The 21,402-nt window shown below is 37.5% G+C and overlaps 1 long non-coding RNA gene across 4 annotated transcripts in view; it reads right to left on the bottom strand.

The window, feature by feature from the left end:
- The window catches only part of LOC109023603 (uncharacterized), a 480,000-nt gene that overhangs the window by 223,186 nt on the left and 235,412 nt on the right, over window positions 1–21,402 (bottom strand). Inside the window, exon 4 of one of the 4 annotated variants that reach the window (XR_010131591.1) lies at window positions 2,348–3,437. The exons of 2 other annotated variants lie outside the window; for them this stretch is intronic. This is a non-coding gene — a long non-coding RNA (uncharacterized lncRNA). Of the gene's footprint in view, window positions 1–2,347; window positions 3,438–21,402 lie in introns of those variants that run through there. One more of the 4 variants, XR_010131590.1, reaches the window with a different exon arrangement.

Here is a 21,402-nt window from a genome sequence, read left to right as displayed (position 1 = left end):
TTTATCCACCATTCCAGTGTGGAACTTCACAATGACGTCCTGATTGTGGTTTACCGAAGTCTCTAATACATTGACTTGCAAAAATCTCTTATAAGATAGAACAGGAAAAATCTCCATTTTGTTCTCTAAAATGACATATGAAAATAATTTATTCTAATACCTGGTTCCTAATTTGCTAGCTATCACTAAGGGTTAGCCCTCAATATTGTTGCTAATATTGTTAACATAAATTCAAATAAAAATTTGGGAAGAAAAGTCTTTTCCCATGTTGTCTCCCTTTGACAACATGACAAATACACCTGATGATCTAACATCAGGATTTCTCTTTGGAAGAAACGTTTGTTTATAAAATATTTACCACTCTTTCCTGGATAGAAGAAAATTCAAGGACCTGAATGTTAACAGAACGCTAAGAGTGCACAAAGAAAAAGCTATATTATTCTACATGGAAACAATGTAAAGTGATAACTGACACTAGCATGGCACTGGCCACGTGCCAGGAAATGAACTCTGTGTTTTGTGCTTTAACTCGTTTGATCCTCAAGTAGACAATGCTTTAGGTGGACTTTTACTTACTCGCTTTTCCAAATTGGAAAACTAGTCACAGAGAAGTTGAATAACTTTCCCAGGGGTATACAGCTACAAGTGGAAGGATTAGAACTGAGAACCAGGCACCCAGCCCCTGCTTCAGAGATTGTTACTCACATAACTACTATTTGAGTTGTCTCCTTGGGAATGAACTTTTTGCAAAAGGAGGCAGCAGCGGCAGGGGGAGAAGAAGAAAGAGGAAAAGGAAGAGAGGAAAAAGGCAGGAGTAGAGATGGAAATTGTATCTCTACGGAAGAGAATATTGAAGAGCTGAGTCAGATAAAAATAGTTAAGAAACACTTGATAGCTGAATAGATTTAAAGTATGAAAAGCACAGTAAAAATCACTGGCTAATATAAACTTGGGTTTTTTTTTCTATGATACAAACAGAAAACTTGGTAAATTCTATATATGCAGTTGCTTCTCTTAAAGAGTGTTAGTTTGTGAAGAAATTAAGTGAGATGCTGAATTTCCTCTTAGCTTACATAGCCTATGTAAACAGTGATTCCCCCTCCATGCCGTAAAACATGCATAAAATAACGTGAAACTAATACAATGTGTGGCAATACTTCAAAAAAAAATAAGCTGAGGTGTTTTGAATGAAAAGAGTATGAAACCAATGAAAACATTTCCCTCTCATCTCACTGGGAATAGATTAGAAATAGGTTTTTCATATGAAACAAGTCTGTTTTAGGAAATGGTTATAATCTGAGATAGAAGAGAACACAGCTTTAAAGGAATAATAAAAATCTGGAGGAGAAAGGGAGGAAAAAAGATCACACGAAACCCTTAAGAGATCATATAGAAAAATCATTGGCAGCAGGATAAAACAAGACATGACAGGGGCTCATTCCTCAAGAATCTGGTATTCTCTACTATGTATCTTCCACTTCTCAAGGAAGAATTTCTGTTAACAAGGAATTTCAGAATAGTTCCTGCTTACACAAAGATCTTCAGTGGCAAAGGCCATCAAATATTCTTTCCTAAAAATTTCAGAAGGGCAGAAGTAATTCTACATTGTGGGTGAAGCAAAGTTTTCCCCCAGGCATATCTGTGACCACACAGATGAGACAGCTGATCCTTCCCGCCACATCAGTGCTCATAGCGCTTTGTAAAGAAAGGGCCTTCAATAAGTGGCCATGGGTGAAGAGGACTCCATGCAGTCAGTTAATTCTTTTCTAAGTACAACATCACTAAAAGCAGGCAGAATCATTTTAACTCCTTATTCTGATTTCTAAGGGTGATAGAGGCAAATTATGCCCAAAGTGAAAATTCTCATTTCTCAATTTTTAAAGCTTAAATTTCCCAATTCTGCTGACACTAATTAGAGGCAAGTTTTATTCTGCCACGAAGGTAGTAAATTAAGTCAAATCAGCACAAACCATCCATATGTTGACTTTTCCAATCTGACCTTCTGTATTTTGCTAATTAGTAATCTATAATCCATCATCAGGGGATTCCGTACATACTACACTCAACCACTTTCAAATATATGATCTAATTTATTTCATCTGGAGTCAAAAGGCTTATGTTTAAGTTGTTTTTTTTTTAATCATCTAGGTTATAAAAATCTACTTAAACTGACAATGCTAAACACCACAAAGATACGAAGCAACTGAAAGCCTCACACATTGTTGGCTGGAATGATGCAAAATGAGATAGCCGCCTTCTAAAGAGTTTGGCATAGACTACACATAGGATCCAGCAATGACACACTTAGGTGTTCATCTAAGAAAAAAAAGACATATGTCCGTAAGAATATTACGTAAGTGTTTATTGCAGTTTTATTCACAATTTTGAAAAAGCTGAAAACAACCCAAATGTCATTCAATGGGTGAGTGGTCCATACATGTAAGTCAAACACTAGTCAGCAATATATAGGAATAAACTTTTGATACACACAGCTGTCTGAGATACATTTCAAAGGCCTTATGCTGAGTAGAAGTCATACTTAGGCTACATATTTTATGCTTTCATTTATGACATCCTGGAAGAGGGAATATCAAAGGAACAGATCAGATTGGTGTCAGACTGAGGAGTGGGAAAAGGGGACTAGCTATGAAGATTTTAGGAGTGATATCAAATTTCTTGATGTGGTTGATATTGTATCACTATACAAGTTTGTCAAAATTCATAGACCACAACAAAAAAATGTAATGGCTCTGTACTTACCCACTCTAAATATTTCTCTTTTCATATAGGGAAAATAAAAGACATTTTAAACTTCAAGTTTCTTCCTCTGGGGGTTACCCAATGGTAACTTCACAAGATTGTCATGAGAATCAAGCAGTATGATGCCAAAATATTTCCTAAACATACGTTACATGCAGCATCTGTTACCTGGGTAGACAGCAGGTCACACATTGTTGCCTCTTTCCCAGAGGAATTCTGTTACTTGCCCATCTGCACTTACAGGTACAGTCTGTCGTTTGAACTAACCTCTAGATTGCATTTCTATGAGTTAAATATTTTCTTTCCATATTTTTGTTTGCTTCCATCGTATGCAGTAAAAAATAACCCAGTAATTTTCAATCTTAATTCCTTTGAAAAAGGATATTTTCTCCATAAAATTGAACATATAAACTTTTATATTCAACTATACATGTTCCACAACAATCCTGGGGGAGCCCGTTTGCTTGGTTCTGTGTTGTTCCTTGTAAAGTAGTCCTCTCTTCACAGCTGTTTTCCTTTCCATGGTTTCAGGTACCCATGGTCAACCACAGTCTTAAAAGAAATGGAAAGTTCCACAAATCAATAGTGTGTAAGTTTTAAATTGCATACTTCTGAGTGGGTTGACGAAATCTTGTGCCATCTTGCTCCGTCCTTTCATCAAAAGAAGCATAAGGTATCTTGAGAGGGAGGCCAGATTCATATAACCTTTATTAGAGTACAGTTATAACTGTTCAATTTTATTACTGTTCATTTATTGTGCCTAATTTATAAATTGAACTTTATCATAAGTATGCATGTATAGGAAAAAAACACGGTATATACAGGGTTCAGTACTATCTGTGGTTTCAGGCATCCACTTGGGGTCTTGGAACGTATCCCATGTGGATAAGGGAGACTATCGTACTCATGAATCCTCCCGTCTGATGGAAACACACTCTCATATCCATTTTAGGGAAAGACTTCCCCCTCTTTCACCCTAATTTTTTGTGGTAAGGTGACTTAACATGAGAAATATCCTCTTCTCATCAAATTTGCAAGTGCCCAACGCAGTATTGTTAACTATAGGCAGTGTCTTAAAGCAGATCTCTAGAATTCATTAATCTTGCATGACTGAAACTTCATACCTGTGGAACAGCTACTCCTATTTGCCCTCCCCTCAATCCCTGGCAACCACCTTTCTACTTTGTTGTTATGAGTGTCACTATTTAGGTGTCTCATCGAAGTAGAGTCATACAGTATTCATCCTTTTGTAACTGGCTTATTTCACTTGGCATAATGTCTTCCAGTTTCATCCATGTTGTAGCATATGGCAGGATTATCTTTATGGCTGGAAAATATTCCATTATCTATACCACATTTCTTTATTCATTCATCTGTTGATGGACATTTAATTGTTGCCATACCTTATCTGTTGTGATTGATGTGGCAATGAACATGGGAGTACAGCTATCTCTGGGAATCTGATTTCAATTCCTTTGGATGTATATACAGAAGTAGAATAGCTGGATAACTGCTAGTAACTCTCGCTTTAAAAACTGCCATTCTGGTTTCCATAGTGGCTCTACCATTATACATCCCACCAATGCTATGCAAGAGCTTGGCAATCATTTCTCAGATACGACACCAAAAGTAGAATTAGACAAGTAGGACTTTATCAGAGTATAAGCATTCTACAAAGAACAGAGAGAAAAGGCAACTTACATAGTGCGGAAAAATATTTACAAGTCATAATCTAATAAGGGATTAATATAAAAGTATAAGGACTCCAACGACTCAACAGCAAAATAATAATGACCTGATTAAAAATGAGCTAACAACATGATAGGCATTTCTCCAGAAAAAGATGTATAAATGGTTAACAGGTACATGAAAAGATACTCATCACTAATCTTTAGGGAAATAAAAAACAAAATCATAATGAGATATCACCTCTCACCAGTCAAGATGGGCATTATAAAAAAATACAAAAGATCAAAAGTGTTGAGGAGGATGTGGAGAAACGAACTCTTTACCCCACCTTGAATGATGTGGTTTTCCTAGGGATTGGCCAGGAGAGAGAGCAGGTAAGGAAGCCCTAGGTTTTTCTAACTAGAAATGAGGAGACAAGGAGCCTCGATTTTAAAGCCTTTGGTGGGGTCGGGGGTGCTGGTGTTCACAATCTACCCAGAACAGAGCCTCCTACCTGGTAGAAAAAGCCAGGAGAGAGAAGACAGGCAAGCCTGCAGACCATGGAGGAGAAACCCAGTTCTGAGAACCTGAGTTCTACACCATTGCTGTCCTGCACTTCACACGGATGACACACCCAATGAAGATTAGGTCCGTGTCCTCTCTTTAGAATGATTTTATCATGAGTTAGGTTTGAAGAGAGTCTGTTTTTTGTAACTGAATGAACCTTGATGAATAGCCTATAGATCCATAATAATCCCCGACATAAGTCAGAGAGTCGTGAACTCCTATACTGAAAGCTAAGATGTTCCATGCAATCACCTATCATTAATTTTAACAAAAAACCCTGGAAGCCTATAATTATCTCATTATCACATAATATAAATAGCATAAGCAGGATTTTAATCAATTGATTTTCCTATTCTTCCAGCAGTGCATATAAGCAAGGAGGAGCATGTGTGTCACCTCAGCCTCTGAGGACTCAGCAGGTGATAACAGTCTGTGCATAATCTCTTGTCCCTTGTTGCTAGTAAGGTTTTTTAATTAGGAGAATTGGAAATTGGGTTCTACATGATCTGGCTCCGTTTCCTCTGATCTCGATTCTGCTACCCTTCAATTGCTCACTTCACTCTAGCCACCCCATTGTCTGTTTTACAAACCTGCTAGGCATGACCCACCTAAAGTCCTTTTCATTCCTTGTTTCTTCTTTTCCAAGTTCTCTGCCATTAGTTTTCCTCTTGGCTCACTCCCTCATCTTCAGCATTGTTTTGCCAAATAAAGGCTACTCCGGACATTGCAAATAATGCAGATTTCCCTCTAGTTTTTCCTGTTCTCTTCCTCAGTTTTGCTCTAGAAGATATCATTCACATCCCTCACTTCTTATTCCTTGTCTCCCACATTGGAGTGCAAGCTTCATGAGGATAAATACATTTGTCCATTTTGTTTATTGCTATAACCACAGCCCCTAGGAAAGTGCCTAAAACATGAGGCATTCATCAAAAAGTGGTGAATAAATGAGTAAATAATGAATCCTGCATTTACATTACAATCAGTTTTTGTTCACCGAATACAGAACTCACTGATGAAATATTTGAGGGTTTCATATTAGTTCTAGTAATAGGAAGAATGCAATTCTACCCAAATTCTACACAGTGAAGACTATCTTTATGGGCAGGAATATCTGTGGAATCCAACGACAGAATACAAAATAGGTCCTGGTCTTACGTGGTCTGTTCAAGGAAACGGAATACATCAGGACTGAAGCAGCTCCGCTCCCTGCCCACAGCCCATTCCAGAGCCTCAGGGTCTCTCACTCCATTTCTCTGTGTATACGTCCCACTGTCTGCTTCTTGGTAGGCGAGTTTGCTATAGTTACTCCTAGCAGGTTCATAGAACAACAAAAAAGCCAAGTTGTTGACTTCCATTGATCAGGTATCCAGTCCTGTGTGATCATTGATGACCAGCACTGGGGAGAACGAGGGAGAATCACAGGAAAAAATAGGAATGCCTCTAAGGAAGGTGGGCAAGTCACATTCCCTACAGAGGACTATGGGCAGATCTGAAGACCTGACAATGAAAACATCCTGAAGCATATTGTCATTTATAAAGTCATTGATGTAATCCAAAAATACAAGTCGGTGATTCTCAGCTGTTTGACGAGGTGGAAAAGACCTCAATAGATGACATGCATTTTCTCTTCTTCCTATGCAAGAAAAGGAATTTCTAACCCAGACAAGTGCTGAATATCAATGTTCTCACATTACTGAGCTTGGCCATTTTAAGAAATTCACCTAAATATCTTAAAAGGTCTCAGTTTATTAGTGAAATACGAATTTTTTAAAACTAGCTTGAAATGAATTCAAAAAATCTTTCCCACCCTTCTCCCACTATTTGTCTTTGAAAGACACTATTTTCCTCTATTTTCCCATGCTTTCCACCCCCCAACCAATAATTGAAATAAAAGTCTTAATTTTTTAACTGGTGAAAAAGCTCAGGAAAAGCAGTTCCAGAATACAAGGAAAGATTTTGATTAAGTAAAGGCAAGTGTAGGAGTTTCACACAAATGAAACAAGAGTTTGTCAACACTTACAAATACATATCCACAAATATATTCACACTCTTAACATGATTCTTTTGTGAGGAAAATAAATCAAATGTAGTCCCTACAAGCTTTGTTTTGATTTGCAGGAGCAGGAAATAAATGTTTTTGTGTCTTTCCTTGAGATATATCTATTTAGTTTCCATTTATATTTATATATACTTTATTCTGTGTATTTTTTTCTTGCACACATTTACTCCTATATGCCTCTTAACAAAATCACCAAGGACACTTAAAAGGAAAGCTGCTAAAATGGCAGGCACTGCATAGTCCTTAATGCAAATCAACTTTAAAGAATGATATAATGAAAAAAAAAACCTGATTTCAATGCCATGAGGCAATCTTGAATCCGATTTGTCTGGGGGGAAAAAAAAGAATCACAGAAGCCAAAATGAACTCAACAGCTATGGTTACAGCTTAATAGACCTTTATGCAGACACCAGGATATTTCTTTGCCAACAGTGATACTTTTGACCACTGTCACGTATTACTGAACTCTGAAGTTGTAAATATTTTTCAGACTGTGTGCACCTTAAAAATAATTAGATGTTGACCTCTTAAAAATATTAACCCATATATTTAAGAAAAATAAACTGCTTAATTTCACATGTTTCCCAGTTACCTGAGAGGTTACACATATGAACATTTACTTTCCCTGAGTTACTTTGGGTATGTTACCTAACCTTCTTGAACCTAAATTTAGTCAATTCCAAAATAGATACAAACTGTTGAGAGTAATTCATATTTTATATTCAGAAAACTTAACACTGAGCCTGGTACATAGTGGTCAATATTTGCTGTTGTCATTTCTATAATTACTATAGCATTAAGATATTTCTGTGGAGTCAAATGGTCTCTAGCAATGAAATTTCTGAAGGAATATTGTTTCAGATTATAGTTGGAAAACTAAAAAAAATAATTTCTCTTTTTCAGTGGCAATGAACAGTTTTGAGTTACAAATTAACATATGTCTTGAGATTACAAGGAGGATGTCGGCTTTAGTGGAGAATGAACACATATACTATGATCAGGACTGCATTTACACACAAAATACATGGCTGAGTTTCTGCAGACGGACTAATGTGGCCATGGCAAATGATCTGTTCACGTTTCAAGTCACAGCTGTAACAAACTTGCCTTGATGAAACAGAAGTTCACATTATTTAAGAAATTTACCCATGTCAGATCATTCCGTATTTCATTTCATCCCCATAGTGGACAAAGCACTAACTGCACACCTCTGAGATTTTATCTCTTCTTCTACTTTGCATTTTTCTGAATTCTGTAAGGAACTTAATACATGAGTAGCTTAAAAATAGTCAAAACAAGTTGCTACATAATCCTGTCCTTTTTTGTTTTTCTCATGGCCATCTTTGACTTGGATAACAAATCACTTCGAACATTTATCAGTACAGAGTGGTCAATCGAGGGCTAGTGGGGGGATCTGTGTTCGTAACACAAGTCATTACCATCTCCATGGTTCTTTCTAAAACAGGATTTGGTTCAGTTTCTCGCTCTTCCCATTCAGCTTGCTCCCATGCTGAATCACTATTTGTAGACTACATGTATACAGTATCTCTCTACTGAAGTTTCAAAGATAAATAAGAATGACTCTTACGTGACATATTTCTAGACTATAGAATTTGGGGGGAAAATATAATCTAAAATCAAAACAAAAAGAAACTGAAAGAGTAACCACTTCAAAATCTACCCTGCCAATTTCAGAAAATGTCTTCATTTCCCTTCAATGATAAAACCAACAAGAATCCAATCTGGATGTGTTTATTAAAAATGTATAAAGACTAATAAACTTTTGTATTTAAGAACTATCTTACTTTTTGGTAGAATGCACTATATTTCCAATACTCCTAACATCCTACTTTTCTGATATATGAGAAGCAAAATTGAATGCATACCCATATCATTAAGATGATATTTGATGCCAATGTCTCTAAACAGGTAGACATTACAGGCAATTACATTCCTGTAAAATATGCCATAAGTTATTTGTTATAGCCTATGTAATTTAGTTGCCACAATAAAAAGACTCTTAGGGCTAGAAAATTTTGCAAAGAGCTGTAGGCTAAAGCATCCAAAAATACAAAAGAAATGTAAAACATTTAACATTTCTGTTTGCATATGCATATTTAAAATACACAGTCAGTTGGTCAAATCAGAAAGAGAAGTTGGTACACTTAGAAAAGCAAGATGTCATCTCAGGAGTATACAGACCCAAGAACAACACTGAAAGCATGTGTCTAAATATGAAGATTCAGACTAGGGCTCCCCTGCTTCTCCACTTTGCCATCATGTTTTTACCAGGCCACAGAAATGTTCCAAAAGCTGGCAAACACTGAAAATGTCTTCCATGTGGCAATACAATGTTTACCAAGAAATGAAAAGGAGTTTGTGCCAATAATCAAGTAAACTCTGGCCAGGTACAGTGGGCTCATGCCTGTAATCACAGCACTTTGGGAGGCTGAGGTGGGAGGATCCCTTCAGCCCAGAAGTTTGAGATTGGCCTGGGCAACACAGCAAGAACCTGTAACTACAATTTTTTTTTTTTAATTAGCTAGGCATGGTGGTACATAACTCTAGTTCCAATTACTCTGGAGGCTGAAGTGAGAGGATTGCTTGAGCCTGGGAGATCAGGTCTGCAGTTAGTCATGATTGTGCCACTGCACTCCAACCTGGGCAACTGAACAAGATTCTGTCTCAAAATAAATGATAAACTTTGTTTGGCAGATTGTGTCAAATTTTCCAAAGAACTAGTATCAAATCCAATGGGTATTTTTGCTTCATATTTTAAAGGGTTGTCAGAATACTATTAGCTCTTTTCTACAAAATGGTTTTTTCATGCATTACCCAGTATCAACAAACAAATGGAAGAAAAGGTTATTCTTTCTGTAGAATGCCAATTCTAATATTTCAGACTAGCTTAGAAATAACCAATGCAGAAAAAAATTCATTACTGGATGTTAAAACCATTAGGTGAAAGTTGATTTCAGAACAGGATATTTTTGCAGTTTCAAGATTTTTCACCACGGAGAACTTAACAAAAGGCACAATGTATCTTTAGTGGAGAAATTTGGTGAACACCACTTTTACCACTGGTGGGATAAAATGACAATAGGTGTTTCCTGATATGATCTACTAGGAAGGACACATATCACTTAAGCAGTATTCTGCTAAAAAATGCGTAACTCGAATTGAAACAAGAGGAAAGATTCAGCTAAACTCTGAATAGACCACAACACAACTAGACTATACTCCTCACAAATATCACTATCACGGAAGACAAAATGTCTGAAGAACTGCCCCAAATTAAAGCATATAAAACATGGCAACTCAATGTAGTATGTGACCCAGGTTGGACCATGGGCTGGAAAAGAAAAAAGTTGCCATATAAATAGAGCGTAATTGGCAAAATTTGAATATGGAAGTATATTGATAACATCACTGAATATTTATTTTTCTAAATTTGATAATTTCACTGTGGTTATGCAGAAAATTGCCCTTGTTCTTTGATAAAACATGTTGAATTTACTGAAGTCATGATCTCTACAACTTTCACATGTTCAGCAAAAATACTGAATAGAGAAAGCAGATATGACACAATGTTAGCAATGAAGGGAGATGTGGAAATCCAAAAAAAGTGCTTATGAAATTTTCTGCAGGTCTATTTTTTCCAAGAAATTAAAACAAGGCCAGGTGCGGTGGCTCACGCCGGCAATCCCAGCACTTTTGGAGGCTGAGGCGGGCGGATTACCTGAGGTCAGGAGTTCGAGACCAGCCTGGCCAGAATGGTGAAACCTCATCTCTACTAAAAATACAAAAATTAGCCAGGTGTGGCAAAACACGCCTGTAACCCCAGCTACTCAGGAGGCTGAGGTAAGATAATTGCTTGAGCCCAGGAGATGGAGGTTGCAGTGAGCCAAGATCACGCCATTGCACTCCAGCCTGGCCGATAGAGGGAGACTCTGTCTCAAATTAGTTAATTTCAATAAGAAAGAAAGGAGATTAGTCAACCACTTAAGTTAATGTTGCATTCTATAACCTGACACGTTGGAAACCCAGAAAGAATAGAAATTGACACTTTAAAAAATAAACAGGTTATTTAACCTCCATTGTATCCTCCTTCGACCTGATAAAGCTAAAAGAAAAAAAAATTAAAAATCCCTTATAGATTGTCAGATGAAAGTGCAGGCTTCTGATGGGCAGGACCATGGAGAGACGGAGCTTCCTTGCAGAAGCTTTTCATTGCCAACTAAACATCTTCCTGAAGGTAAAGAGGCAGCTGCAGCAGCAGAGCCTTCTGGATCTGACTTCTCTGGAATGCAGTTTCCTTGTTCAATTCTCCACCAGCAGTGGCAGCAGCTTGTTTCCAGCCTAGGTCTAGGTGCAGCCTCAGTGGTTGTTACCCTAGAGCAGTAATTCTTATGGTATGGTCCCCTAGATCAGCTGTATCAACATCACTTAGGAGCTTTTTGGAAAAGCCAGTGATCGGTCTCACCCGAGACACGTTGAGTAAGAAACTGGTAGCATGATCCAGCAATTTGTTTTAACAAGCTTTCCAGGTGATTCAGATGGAAAGTCGATTCAGATGGAAAGTCAGGTTTGAGTACTATGTTACATCTCATAGAGTCAGTATCCAAGAGATTGTGAAGGACTGGTTTTAGTACCCCCTTTCCCAACCCATGGATACAAAATCAGAAGATGTGTAAGTGCCTTATATAAAATGGCACAGTATTTGCACACAACTTATGCATTTTTCTGTATACTTTAAATAATCTCTAGATTACTTACGGTACCTAATACAAAGTAAATGCTATGTGAGTAGTTGTTACACTGTAGTGTTTAGGGAATAATGGCAAGGAAATAAGCCTATATGCAATCGGTGGACATAACCCAGTGTCCCATGGAAACAGGGATACCTGTATGCTGTGTACTGTTCTTCAGATCCTCCAGTGGATTTGTAAACTCCAAAATCCTTGCATTAAATTCCATTCTGTTTAAAATCAGTCCAAATATATTACTATTTTTAGAACAATTGTGTAAAGTAGATACTATCCTATGTTCATACATTTAAAAAATAATGAATTTGTTAGTCATGTTTGGCTGCGTTTCCACCCAAATCTCATTTTAAATTGTAAGAATCCCCATGTGTCAAGGGCAGGGCCAGGGGGAGATAATTTTATCATGGGGGCAGTTTTCCCTATCCTGTTCTCATCGTAGTGAATAAGTCTCACGAGATCTGATGGTTTCATAAATGGAAGGTCCCCTGCACACACTCTCTTCCCTACCACCACGTAAGATGTGACTTTGCTCCTTTGCATTCCACCATGATTGTGAGGCCTCCTCAGCCATGTGGAACTGTGAGTCAATTAAACCTCTTTCATTCCTAAATTACCCAGTCTTGGGTATGTCTTTATTAGCAGCATGAGAACAGACTAGTACAGTTAGCATACAATTACTATGTATCTATATAAGGCTGGATTTGATCTATATTCTTATATCCTATGTATTATGTCCCTTATATTTTCTACAGATGATCAATAAAGGCTGGAGAGTATTTTTAAACCTACCGTGCTTCCCACTTGAATACAGCCCTTCTTAGAATAGTGGTAACAGATGTAGATGGAGGCATAAGAACAGATCAGGTGCATTACAGATAAAACATTAGCCCTGGGTTTCTGTAGGCCTTTATTTGGTTGGTGATAACTATATTACCCGTGAAAAAAACTAACATTAGTTTTGGGTGTGGTGGCTCATGCCTGTAATCCCAGCACTTTGCTTCCAGGAGCAAAGTGGGAGAATCACTTGAGCACAGGATTTTGAGACCAGCTTGGGCAACATAGTGAAGGCTTACTCTCCATGAAAAAATAAAAATAAATTTTAATTAGCTGGGCATGGTGAAGGTGGAGGCTGCTGTGAGCTGCGATTACAGCGATGTTCTTTGGCCTGGGTGAAAGAGGCCATCTCAAAAAAAGAAAACTAGCATTAGAAAATTGTAAAGCAATCAACTCAACTACCCATATCCTTAAATAACTGGATATTTTTGTCATTACTTCATATTCATAGGAAGGATCTACTGCTAATATACAAATTATCAATATTTTGGTAAAAGATCTTGCTATTCTTATTTGATGCTCAATTTTAGAAAATAAAAATTTTCTAACAGTAATGATTTAAAGTGGGACTGCTGGGTTTATTTTTTTTAGATGGAGTTTTGCTCTGTTGACCAGGCTGGAGTGCAATGGCATGATCTCAGCTCACCGCAACCTCCGCCTCCCAGGTTCAAGTGATTCTCTCTGCCCTCAGCCTCCTGACTAGACTAGATGGGATTACAGGCATGTGCAACCATGCCCGGCTCATTTTGTATTTTTAGTGGGAACGGGGTTTCACCATGTTGGTCAGGCTGGTCTCTAATTCCTGACCTCAGATGATCCACCTGCCTCGGCCTCCCAAAGTGCTGGGATTACAGGCATGAGCCACCGTGCCCGGTGCCTCATTATTCTTAAAGATTTTTAATTGCTTTCAGTGAATCATTTTTCAATAGCCTTTAAAGTTGTTGCCAAAATAAACTGACACTTAATATGTGTATGAAATAAAAAATATAATTGTAAGAGCCCTTAAAAGTGCTTTACTGAAACAAGAAACCATCACTTTACCTGGGACAAGAGAGACAAATTCAACTAAATGCAGCTTTCCTTTTACACTGAAGACTATTTTCTGGAGATGGGACTGTATGTGTATTTTAAGCCCTTATATACCCCCAGACTTCCTAACTGTTCAAAAAATGCTCAACTCCTTATTTAGGCTGGATTTCTATTAGCCATCACACACTGGGAAAGGGTGTGCATTAAATATTTTGAGAGTTAACGAATTAAGAGAGGTAAAGAGAGGAGATTAAATAAATTACAATGCATTATGAAGGCACATCTAAGACCTTTTCTGATCATTAATGTACTGTGACAGCTGATTTTGATTTACATCTCAGTTTAATCTATATGATCTCCAGTGAGTGGTCCCAGGAGTTTCTACTTAGCCTGGAAGCAAAAGAGACTCTTTCTGTACATTCATGTGAGGAAGTTTTCTAGTTTTGCTCCTGTTCAATGAAAATGGTAGGAAAGAATATAAAATCTGAGCACATATGTTCTGACCTTGAATCCAATGACTGCAGTCTAATGGCAGGCTAACAGCTTAGTTCCTAATATCTGCATCTGTGCCTCCCCACATGTTAGCTTGTTTTTAATTCTTACATTGATTAGGTATGATCACAGTATGATTCCTCTCCTGCAGACTACTCATTTGTATTGCAAATTGTTAATAACATCCTAAATTCCAACAATATTATCACAGAGGCCCCCACAGCCTTCATATTCACTTCCGCATTATTGAACTAACAAGCAGGGATGCTGGGACAGCTGCAGCTCCTGGTGACGCTTATGCAATCAGCACTGACTTTTCCAGTGGGGACCTCGAACTATTAAAGAATTGTAACAAATTCGGTGAATCTGATGAGTAGAGGTGAAAGTGTTTGCTTCATTTGTCCTTTTTGCTGGTACACACGCTATCAGGAATGCTGAAATTTCCTCGAGAAGATGAAAACATGCCATTTACATTTATATTTATGTACATACCCACTAGTTTCCCTCCCAAGCTAACTCTGGGTAAATTTATTGAATAGTATATACAAAAGATGTGCCTTTGGGCTTTGGAATCAAATACACTTGATTTGAATTTTGGCTGCTCTATTTACTACAGTGTGCCTTTAAAACAAGTTTCTTTTCACTCTTTGCTTATTTTCTCATCTCAAAAATATAAATAGCAGTAATCCTTGTGTATTTCATGAGTTGTATTTAATGAGAATGCAGATTAAAGTGCTTGTGAACAATAAATAACAGCTACCACTAGAGCTAATTAGGAAAGTGCTTTCTGTGGCAAGAATATGCTATTTCTTGGATTTCAAGTGAAATAAATATATTATGCATTCAAATGCATTAAATATATACTAATACTTTCTAAATTATATCTTTCACGTTGGGATCTCGAGGGGCCAAATTAATGTAGCTCCATGAGTCATTTCAATTATCAAATCAGCAAATAATCTCATTTGAAATGTGGTCATACATTGACTTCAATATTTTAGATTGATGGTAATTTTGTCCTATCAATCATGTTCTTTCATTTTTAGGGTTATTTTTGGACTCAAGAGTGTAGTAACTGAAGATTTCTGCTTCTGGTGATGATAGATTAGTTTGCAGCTGACCAAAATGTATGCCAAGAACACTAGAAAAGGAAGTATAATAAGAAACACATTTGTGAAGGTATCAGAGAGCTATCAAGGCAGTTAGAACTTCTGGAGCCAAGAACCTGGAGAGAAGGAAAGCACATTGGAGATGAGCCCAACATTCTATATTTTTAGTCAAGACATTTGCAGATTGTTAAACAGCATAGGGTAGGATGTAGAAAAGCTGAACAGAAAGTAAGCAGCTAAGCAGTGTTTGACAGTCTTATAGGAGGCAGATTCGAAGATCGGGCTCAGATTTTTTCAAGTAGGCAGGACTTGAGGGGCCAGATCCTGCAGGGAAGGGAAGAGGTGCAAAGTGAACCTGGCCGCTCCAATTTTCATGTCTGAGCTGTTTGTCAATGGAAAAGGGCCACAGGGTGAGAGGCTAAGCGAAGATTGGTCTAGATTTCTAAGAATCAGAACTTTGCAGTTTCACAGCATAGTAAAGTACAAAACTAGAATTTAGTTTCCCTAAGTAGCAAGGCATCCTGATAAACAATTTTTAAGTAGAGTAACTAGAAAATAGGCCAGGTTTTATAAAAAATCTAAACCCACTCTCAACTCTGGAATCTCGGCTCCCACAGTGATGTTGTAAATTAACTACATGCAACTTTAAAAAAAAAAAAAGACTGGGGTCTCACTCTCACTATCTTCACCCAGGCTGGACTGCCGAAGTGCAGTGATCATGGCCCACTGCAACCTTGATGTTCTGGGCTGAAACCATCCTCTTCTCAGACTCCCGAGTAGCTGGGACTACAGGCGTGCAGCACCATGCCCGACTTTTTTTCTTTTTGTAGAGATGGGGTTTTGCCATGTTACGTACACTGTTCTTGAATTCATGAGCTCCAGCAATCCTTGTTTTGGCCTCCCAAAGTGCCAGAATTACAACAGGCATAAGCCACTGTGCTGGCCATTATCTTAAGTGAAACAACTCAGGAAAAAAAGTCATACCTCACTTGTAAGTGGGAGCTAAATAATGTGTAGATGTGGACATAGAATGTGGAATAACAGACACTGGCGACTAGGCAGGGCGGGCAGAAGTGGGGAGGATAAGTTACTTAATGGGTACAATGCACGTTATTCAGATAATGGACACACTAAGAGCCAAGACTTTACTGCCAGGCAATACATGCATGTAACAACACTGCACTTGTACTTTAAATTCACACAAAAGAACCCTGCCAGTTTCCAGGAAGGAATATGGCATCTGGAATCTGGAAACTTTTTTTCATACAAAATGAACATTTTATTTAAAAGAAATAGTTAAGAAAACAATATCAACAATAGTAAACATAGCCTGTGATCAACATTTTGGAGTTCACATAAAGTTTAAAACTGATTTATCACAAAAATATTGGGAGAGGAATTCTGCAGAGAACTGGAATCCAAAAAAATGTTTTTCATGATTTTGGAGTAAGCAAAATTTTCTGAAACTAGATGCAAAAAGCAGTAGTCCTACAGGAAAAGTTTGACAGATGGGATTTCACAAACATTAAGAACATTTGTTTATTAAAAAACACCAAAGAGATGACCGAGGCAAAGCAGAGTGGGAGTAATTAGTAAATAAAATTAGTAAATAAAATTAGTAAATAAAATACTTTCTATCAATCATACAAAAGTGCAAATTACATGACCACCAGAGTGGATACAATTGAAAGGATGGCCATATGTTGGAGAGAATGTGGGGGAAGTTAACTGGTATTCTCCTGGTGGAAAGGAAAATGCTTATTGGTACTTTGGACATCTCTTTGGCCGTGTATACTAAAAACTATATATTTTCACATTTAGTGTATATATATATTTCATGACCCAGCAATTCAACCCCCAGGTATATAATCAACCATTATACATAGAATATATGTATTAAAAGATATACAATAAGATTCATGGAAACATTTATAATAGCCAAAGCCCCAGATATCCACCACCTGTAGAATGGACAGATAATTCATATTGTATTTATGCCTTTGAATATACAAAACTCTAACTCAGCTTATACTTCAAGGAACAACTATAATCTCACAAATTCAATGTTTAACAAGTTTGACACAAGTTTAAGTATGTCATGACATTTGTAAAAATTTCAAAAACAAATAGTCAATTGGTTTAGAAGTCTAGATAATGGCTTCGGCTGGTAGTTTTGAGCAGGAAGAGCCAAGGAAGGATTTCTGTGGTCATGGTACTAGTCATATAGATATGCTTAAATGAATCAGATTGTACACTTGTGATATGTGCATTAATATCTAACAGAACTCAGTCCCTGAGTCCCTCAAACTTGCTTTTTAGTCATTAATTTGTAATGCATCAAACCAAATCACCAGTTTTTGTAGCTTATCTTTGCATATAAAGAACATTTTTTCTTCCTATCCAGGGTTTATCTATTTCTTAGCTCCCACTAAGTGAAGCCTGCTTTATAACCTTAACTTTCTGAACAGAGAACATTGGGAATTTCACCATCGCTTATGTTAGAATAATTTTTACTGTTATATAAAAGAACTAGTATATGACATGGCCTGCTGGATGCAATATGAGATGGATTATGACATTGGTTCTTCTGATTGCCTGAATTATGCCACTCTACTCTGAAGCTTTCTCACAGCTTTTCCTTCATTTGCCAGTTTCATTATTCATCTGCCTACAAAAATCTGGAAGAGATGTCCAGGTGGGGAAGGGTATGAATACAGGGACACCAAATTCTCCCCACCACAATTTTAACAAGGACAATGATTTTCCTAAATTTCAACTGTTGCTTATTTTGCTAAAGATCCAAGACTCACCACCAATTATCAGCAGAGTCAACCTAAGCTAACATTAACATTCATATTCCACCAGTGTGGTTTTGTTCTTGCTTTTTAAAATATGTTTATTAGGGTTAACATACCCTTGGTTCTATGCAATAACACTATTTCTCCCCAAAGAGAAGTTAATATGCTCTACGAAGATGTTACTGTTACTATTTTTTTTTAGATCCTCCAACAATCTCATCATGCTTTATCTATTCTTTTACTTTGCAGCTTTATTGATTCTTACTGTAAATTATTACTATCCTCACTATCCATATTTTCTGAATGTTTTTACTCAAAAAATAGTGCCTTAATTGTCAGCAAACAATATTGCAAGACAGAAGCTATTATCACCTTGTCTATCTGTGAATCAATATCCAGGAGGTATTGTAGCTCAAATCAAATGAACTCTGCAGTCTAGTTTTTTGCCTGGGGAGAAGAGTGAGATGCAGGGAAACAGGCGAGACCAGCCAGTGAGTGGCTCCCTTCAAAAAGCAGTGTGTGTCTAAACCCTCTGTCCAATCTTTTAGTTTTTAAAATCAGAAAAGGGAAGTTCACTTTATAATGGCAGACTAGTTTGTGTGTACGGTAGTACTGTAATGAACTGGACCCCAAATCCTAAGAAACAAAAATGTTTGAAGATACTAGAGAGCTACCTTTAAGGGCATGAGTATTTGTAGGGCCAAGATCAGGAAAAAGAAAAGTCAAGGGATGTGACTGACACTTGGTTCCATCTCCACTCAAGGCAATGCCAGTTCTGAAAACAGTTGCTAAGGGGCTCAGAGGAGTAGAAATGGCCACAGTCCTATGTGACTGGGAGGAGGAAGCAAGGATGGGGTTTATATTCACTCAGGAGGAAGGGACTGGGGAAACCAACCAGGCTTTTTGTTGGGTTCCTGAAATCACCTAAGGTTATAAGTGAACCAGTGAACCAGATAGCAGTGCTCACCAGTGTTGAAACACCTCATTTAAAATAGACTCAATTCTCAAAAAGATTAAGGCAACCTACTCCTAATTAGATATTTGCTTGAAGCAGAAATAAATCCTGAAGTCTTGTAATTAATGTAAACATACAGAATTCAATATAATTTGACATCAAATACGACTTGACTAAAAACCAAAGAAAAACAATAACAAAAACAGGTGCAAAAGAAGAAAAGCAATGAAAAGATCAGATATGTACCCTGAAATAACAATTAGTCCTGGCATAGTAGCTCACACCTGTAATCCCAACACTTTGGCCGAGGGTGGGGTGAATCACTGGAGGTCAGGAGTTTGAAGCCAGCCTGGCCAACGTGTCTCTTCTAAATTGTCTCTTCTAAAAATACAGAAATGATCCAGGCATAGTGGTGGGCACCTGTAGTCCCAGCTACTCAGGAGGCGGAGGCAGGAGAATGGCTTGAACCCGGGAGGCAGAAGTTGCAGTGAGCTCAGATCGCACCACTGTACTCCAGTCTGGATGACAGAGTGAGACTTCATTTAAAAAAAATAAAATGTGTAGACTATTAAAAGACAAGATAGACTGGGTGCGGTGGCTCACGCCTGTAATCTCTGGACTTTGGGAGGCCAAGGCGGGAGGATCATAAGGTCAGGAGATCGAGACCATCCTGGCTAACACGGTGGAGCTTGCAATGAGCGGAGATCACGCCACCGCACTCCAGCCTGGGTGACAGAGCGGGATTCTATCTCAGAAAAGAAAAAAAATTGGCAGAAAACTAGAAGCTTTAATAAAGTGTAAAACCAAAGTTCTAGAAATAAAACCATATACAATGAAACTAATTGCCAAATGAATGCATATAGTGGCAGTTTAGACAGTTTGTGAGAGTTTAGATGGGTAGGCGACAATACCAAGAATAAGGAAGAGTTTAGAAAATATGTGGTATGAGTAATTTAAAAGATAGTGAACATGGGTAAAATTCTGACATACTGTAGCTGCAGTCCCAGAAAAGAGGACAAAGATAAGGGGTAGAAGTCATGTTTGAAAATATAATGGCAGATAATTTTCCAAAATTAAATACATTAAACCACAAACTTAAGGGCTATAAACATGAAACAGGATACTTACCAACACACACACACACACACACACACCACCTTAACACTGCTAAAAAAAATAAATCTTTAAAATTAGCCAGAAAAAAGAATATGTATTAACTTCCTAACAGTAAGAATGGCTGGATTTTCAAAACAAAGCAATGAATGCCAAAATACAACTATTTCTCATTTCTCAAAGGTACTAAAAGAAAATAAGTCAATATAAACATTCAATATAGATTTCCATATCTAGTGAAAGATTCTTCAGAAAATGGAAGCAAGACATTTTGAAATAAAATTTGAAAGCATATGTCACCACAAACCTTCACTAAAAGTGAAGGTTTACTAATTTACTAATCCTGTAAAAAGTGCTCTCAGAAGGAAAATACTAAGAAAAGAGCAGTAAGTGCAACTAAACAGATAACTGAGTAAAAGCAAGTGATTACTGATTGTATAGACACGACAATGCCTTGTGAAATTTAAAAGTCACATAATATATTTAACACCAACTGTCCATGAGTTAGGGAGAAAAGTTTGTTAAGGCCCTCACATTGACTAAGACGGGGCAAAAGTACTAATTTAAATTAGCAGCATGGATTCTGGATTAAAAGTCTATCTCTAAAGTAACATCTAAAAAGTAAGAAAATAATGTACTATGTTATAAACAGAGGAGGTAAATGAAAAAATAGTAAATCAAGCTATCTTATTGTCAGTTCCTCCAAAAGAAAGGCCTTTGAAAAAAAAGACTAGTGAGCCAATAGTTTTTGTGGGGACATTATCCCAGAGAGCAGAGCGATACAGCAGAAATTAAAGTCAGGAAAGAGTTACTACAGGGATGTGCTACTGACTTAGCCACCATGATGGACTACAAGGATACATCCTACCAGGACTGTCTGAAAATTTTAGTGAAATGTCACGGGTGTGTACCTAGGGAATGACAGGGAGGAAGACAGATTCATCCTCCGATTATTGCTCAAGGGTGGTCTCATGGGCATTAGCTTCCCTCCACCCCACTTGGATTCTTGAAGGTATTTCAATTTGCAGTTTCAGGGAAGCTTCTTCTCAGGTGGTAGATTGTGCAAGCAAGTTCAAGGCAAGGCATTCCCGATAGCACCTGCAGAAAGCTATCAAAGTCTTCATGGAACTGACATACGAAGGAGTGGTTAGAAAAAGAACTGGGGTCAATCAGATTTTTGAACAAGTATACAAGAAGCTCCGTTGTAAGATTTAGGATGTTGTTCCTGGATAGCCACCAAGATTTGTTCTTC

Source organism: Gorilla gorilla, chromosome 18 (genome assembly GCF_029281585.2).
Source record: "Gorilla gorilla gorilla isolate KB3781 chromosome 18, NHGRI_mGorGor1-v2.1_pri, whole genome shotgun sequence".
NCBI classification, from domain to species: Eukaryota; Metazoa; Chordata; class Mammalia; order Primates; family Hominidae; genus Gorilla; species Gorilla gorilla.
This window is presented reverse-complemented; position numbering and strand designations above follow the sequence as displayed.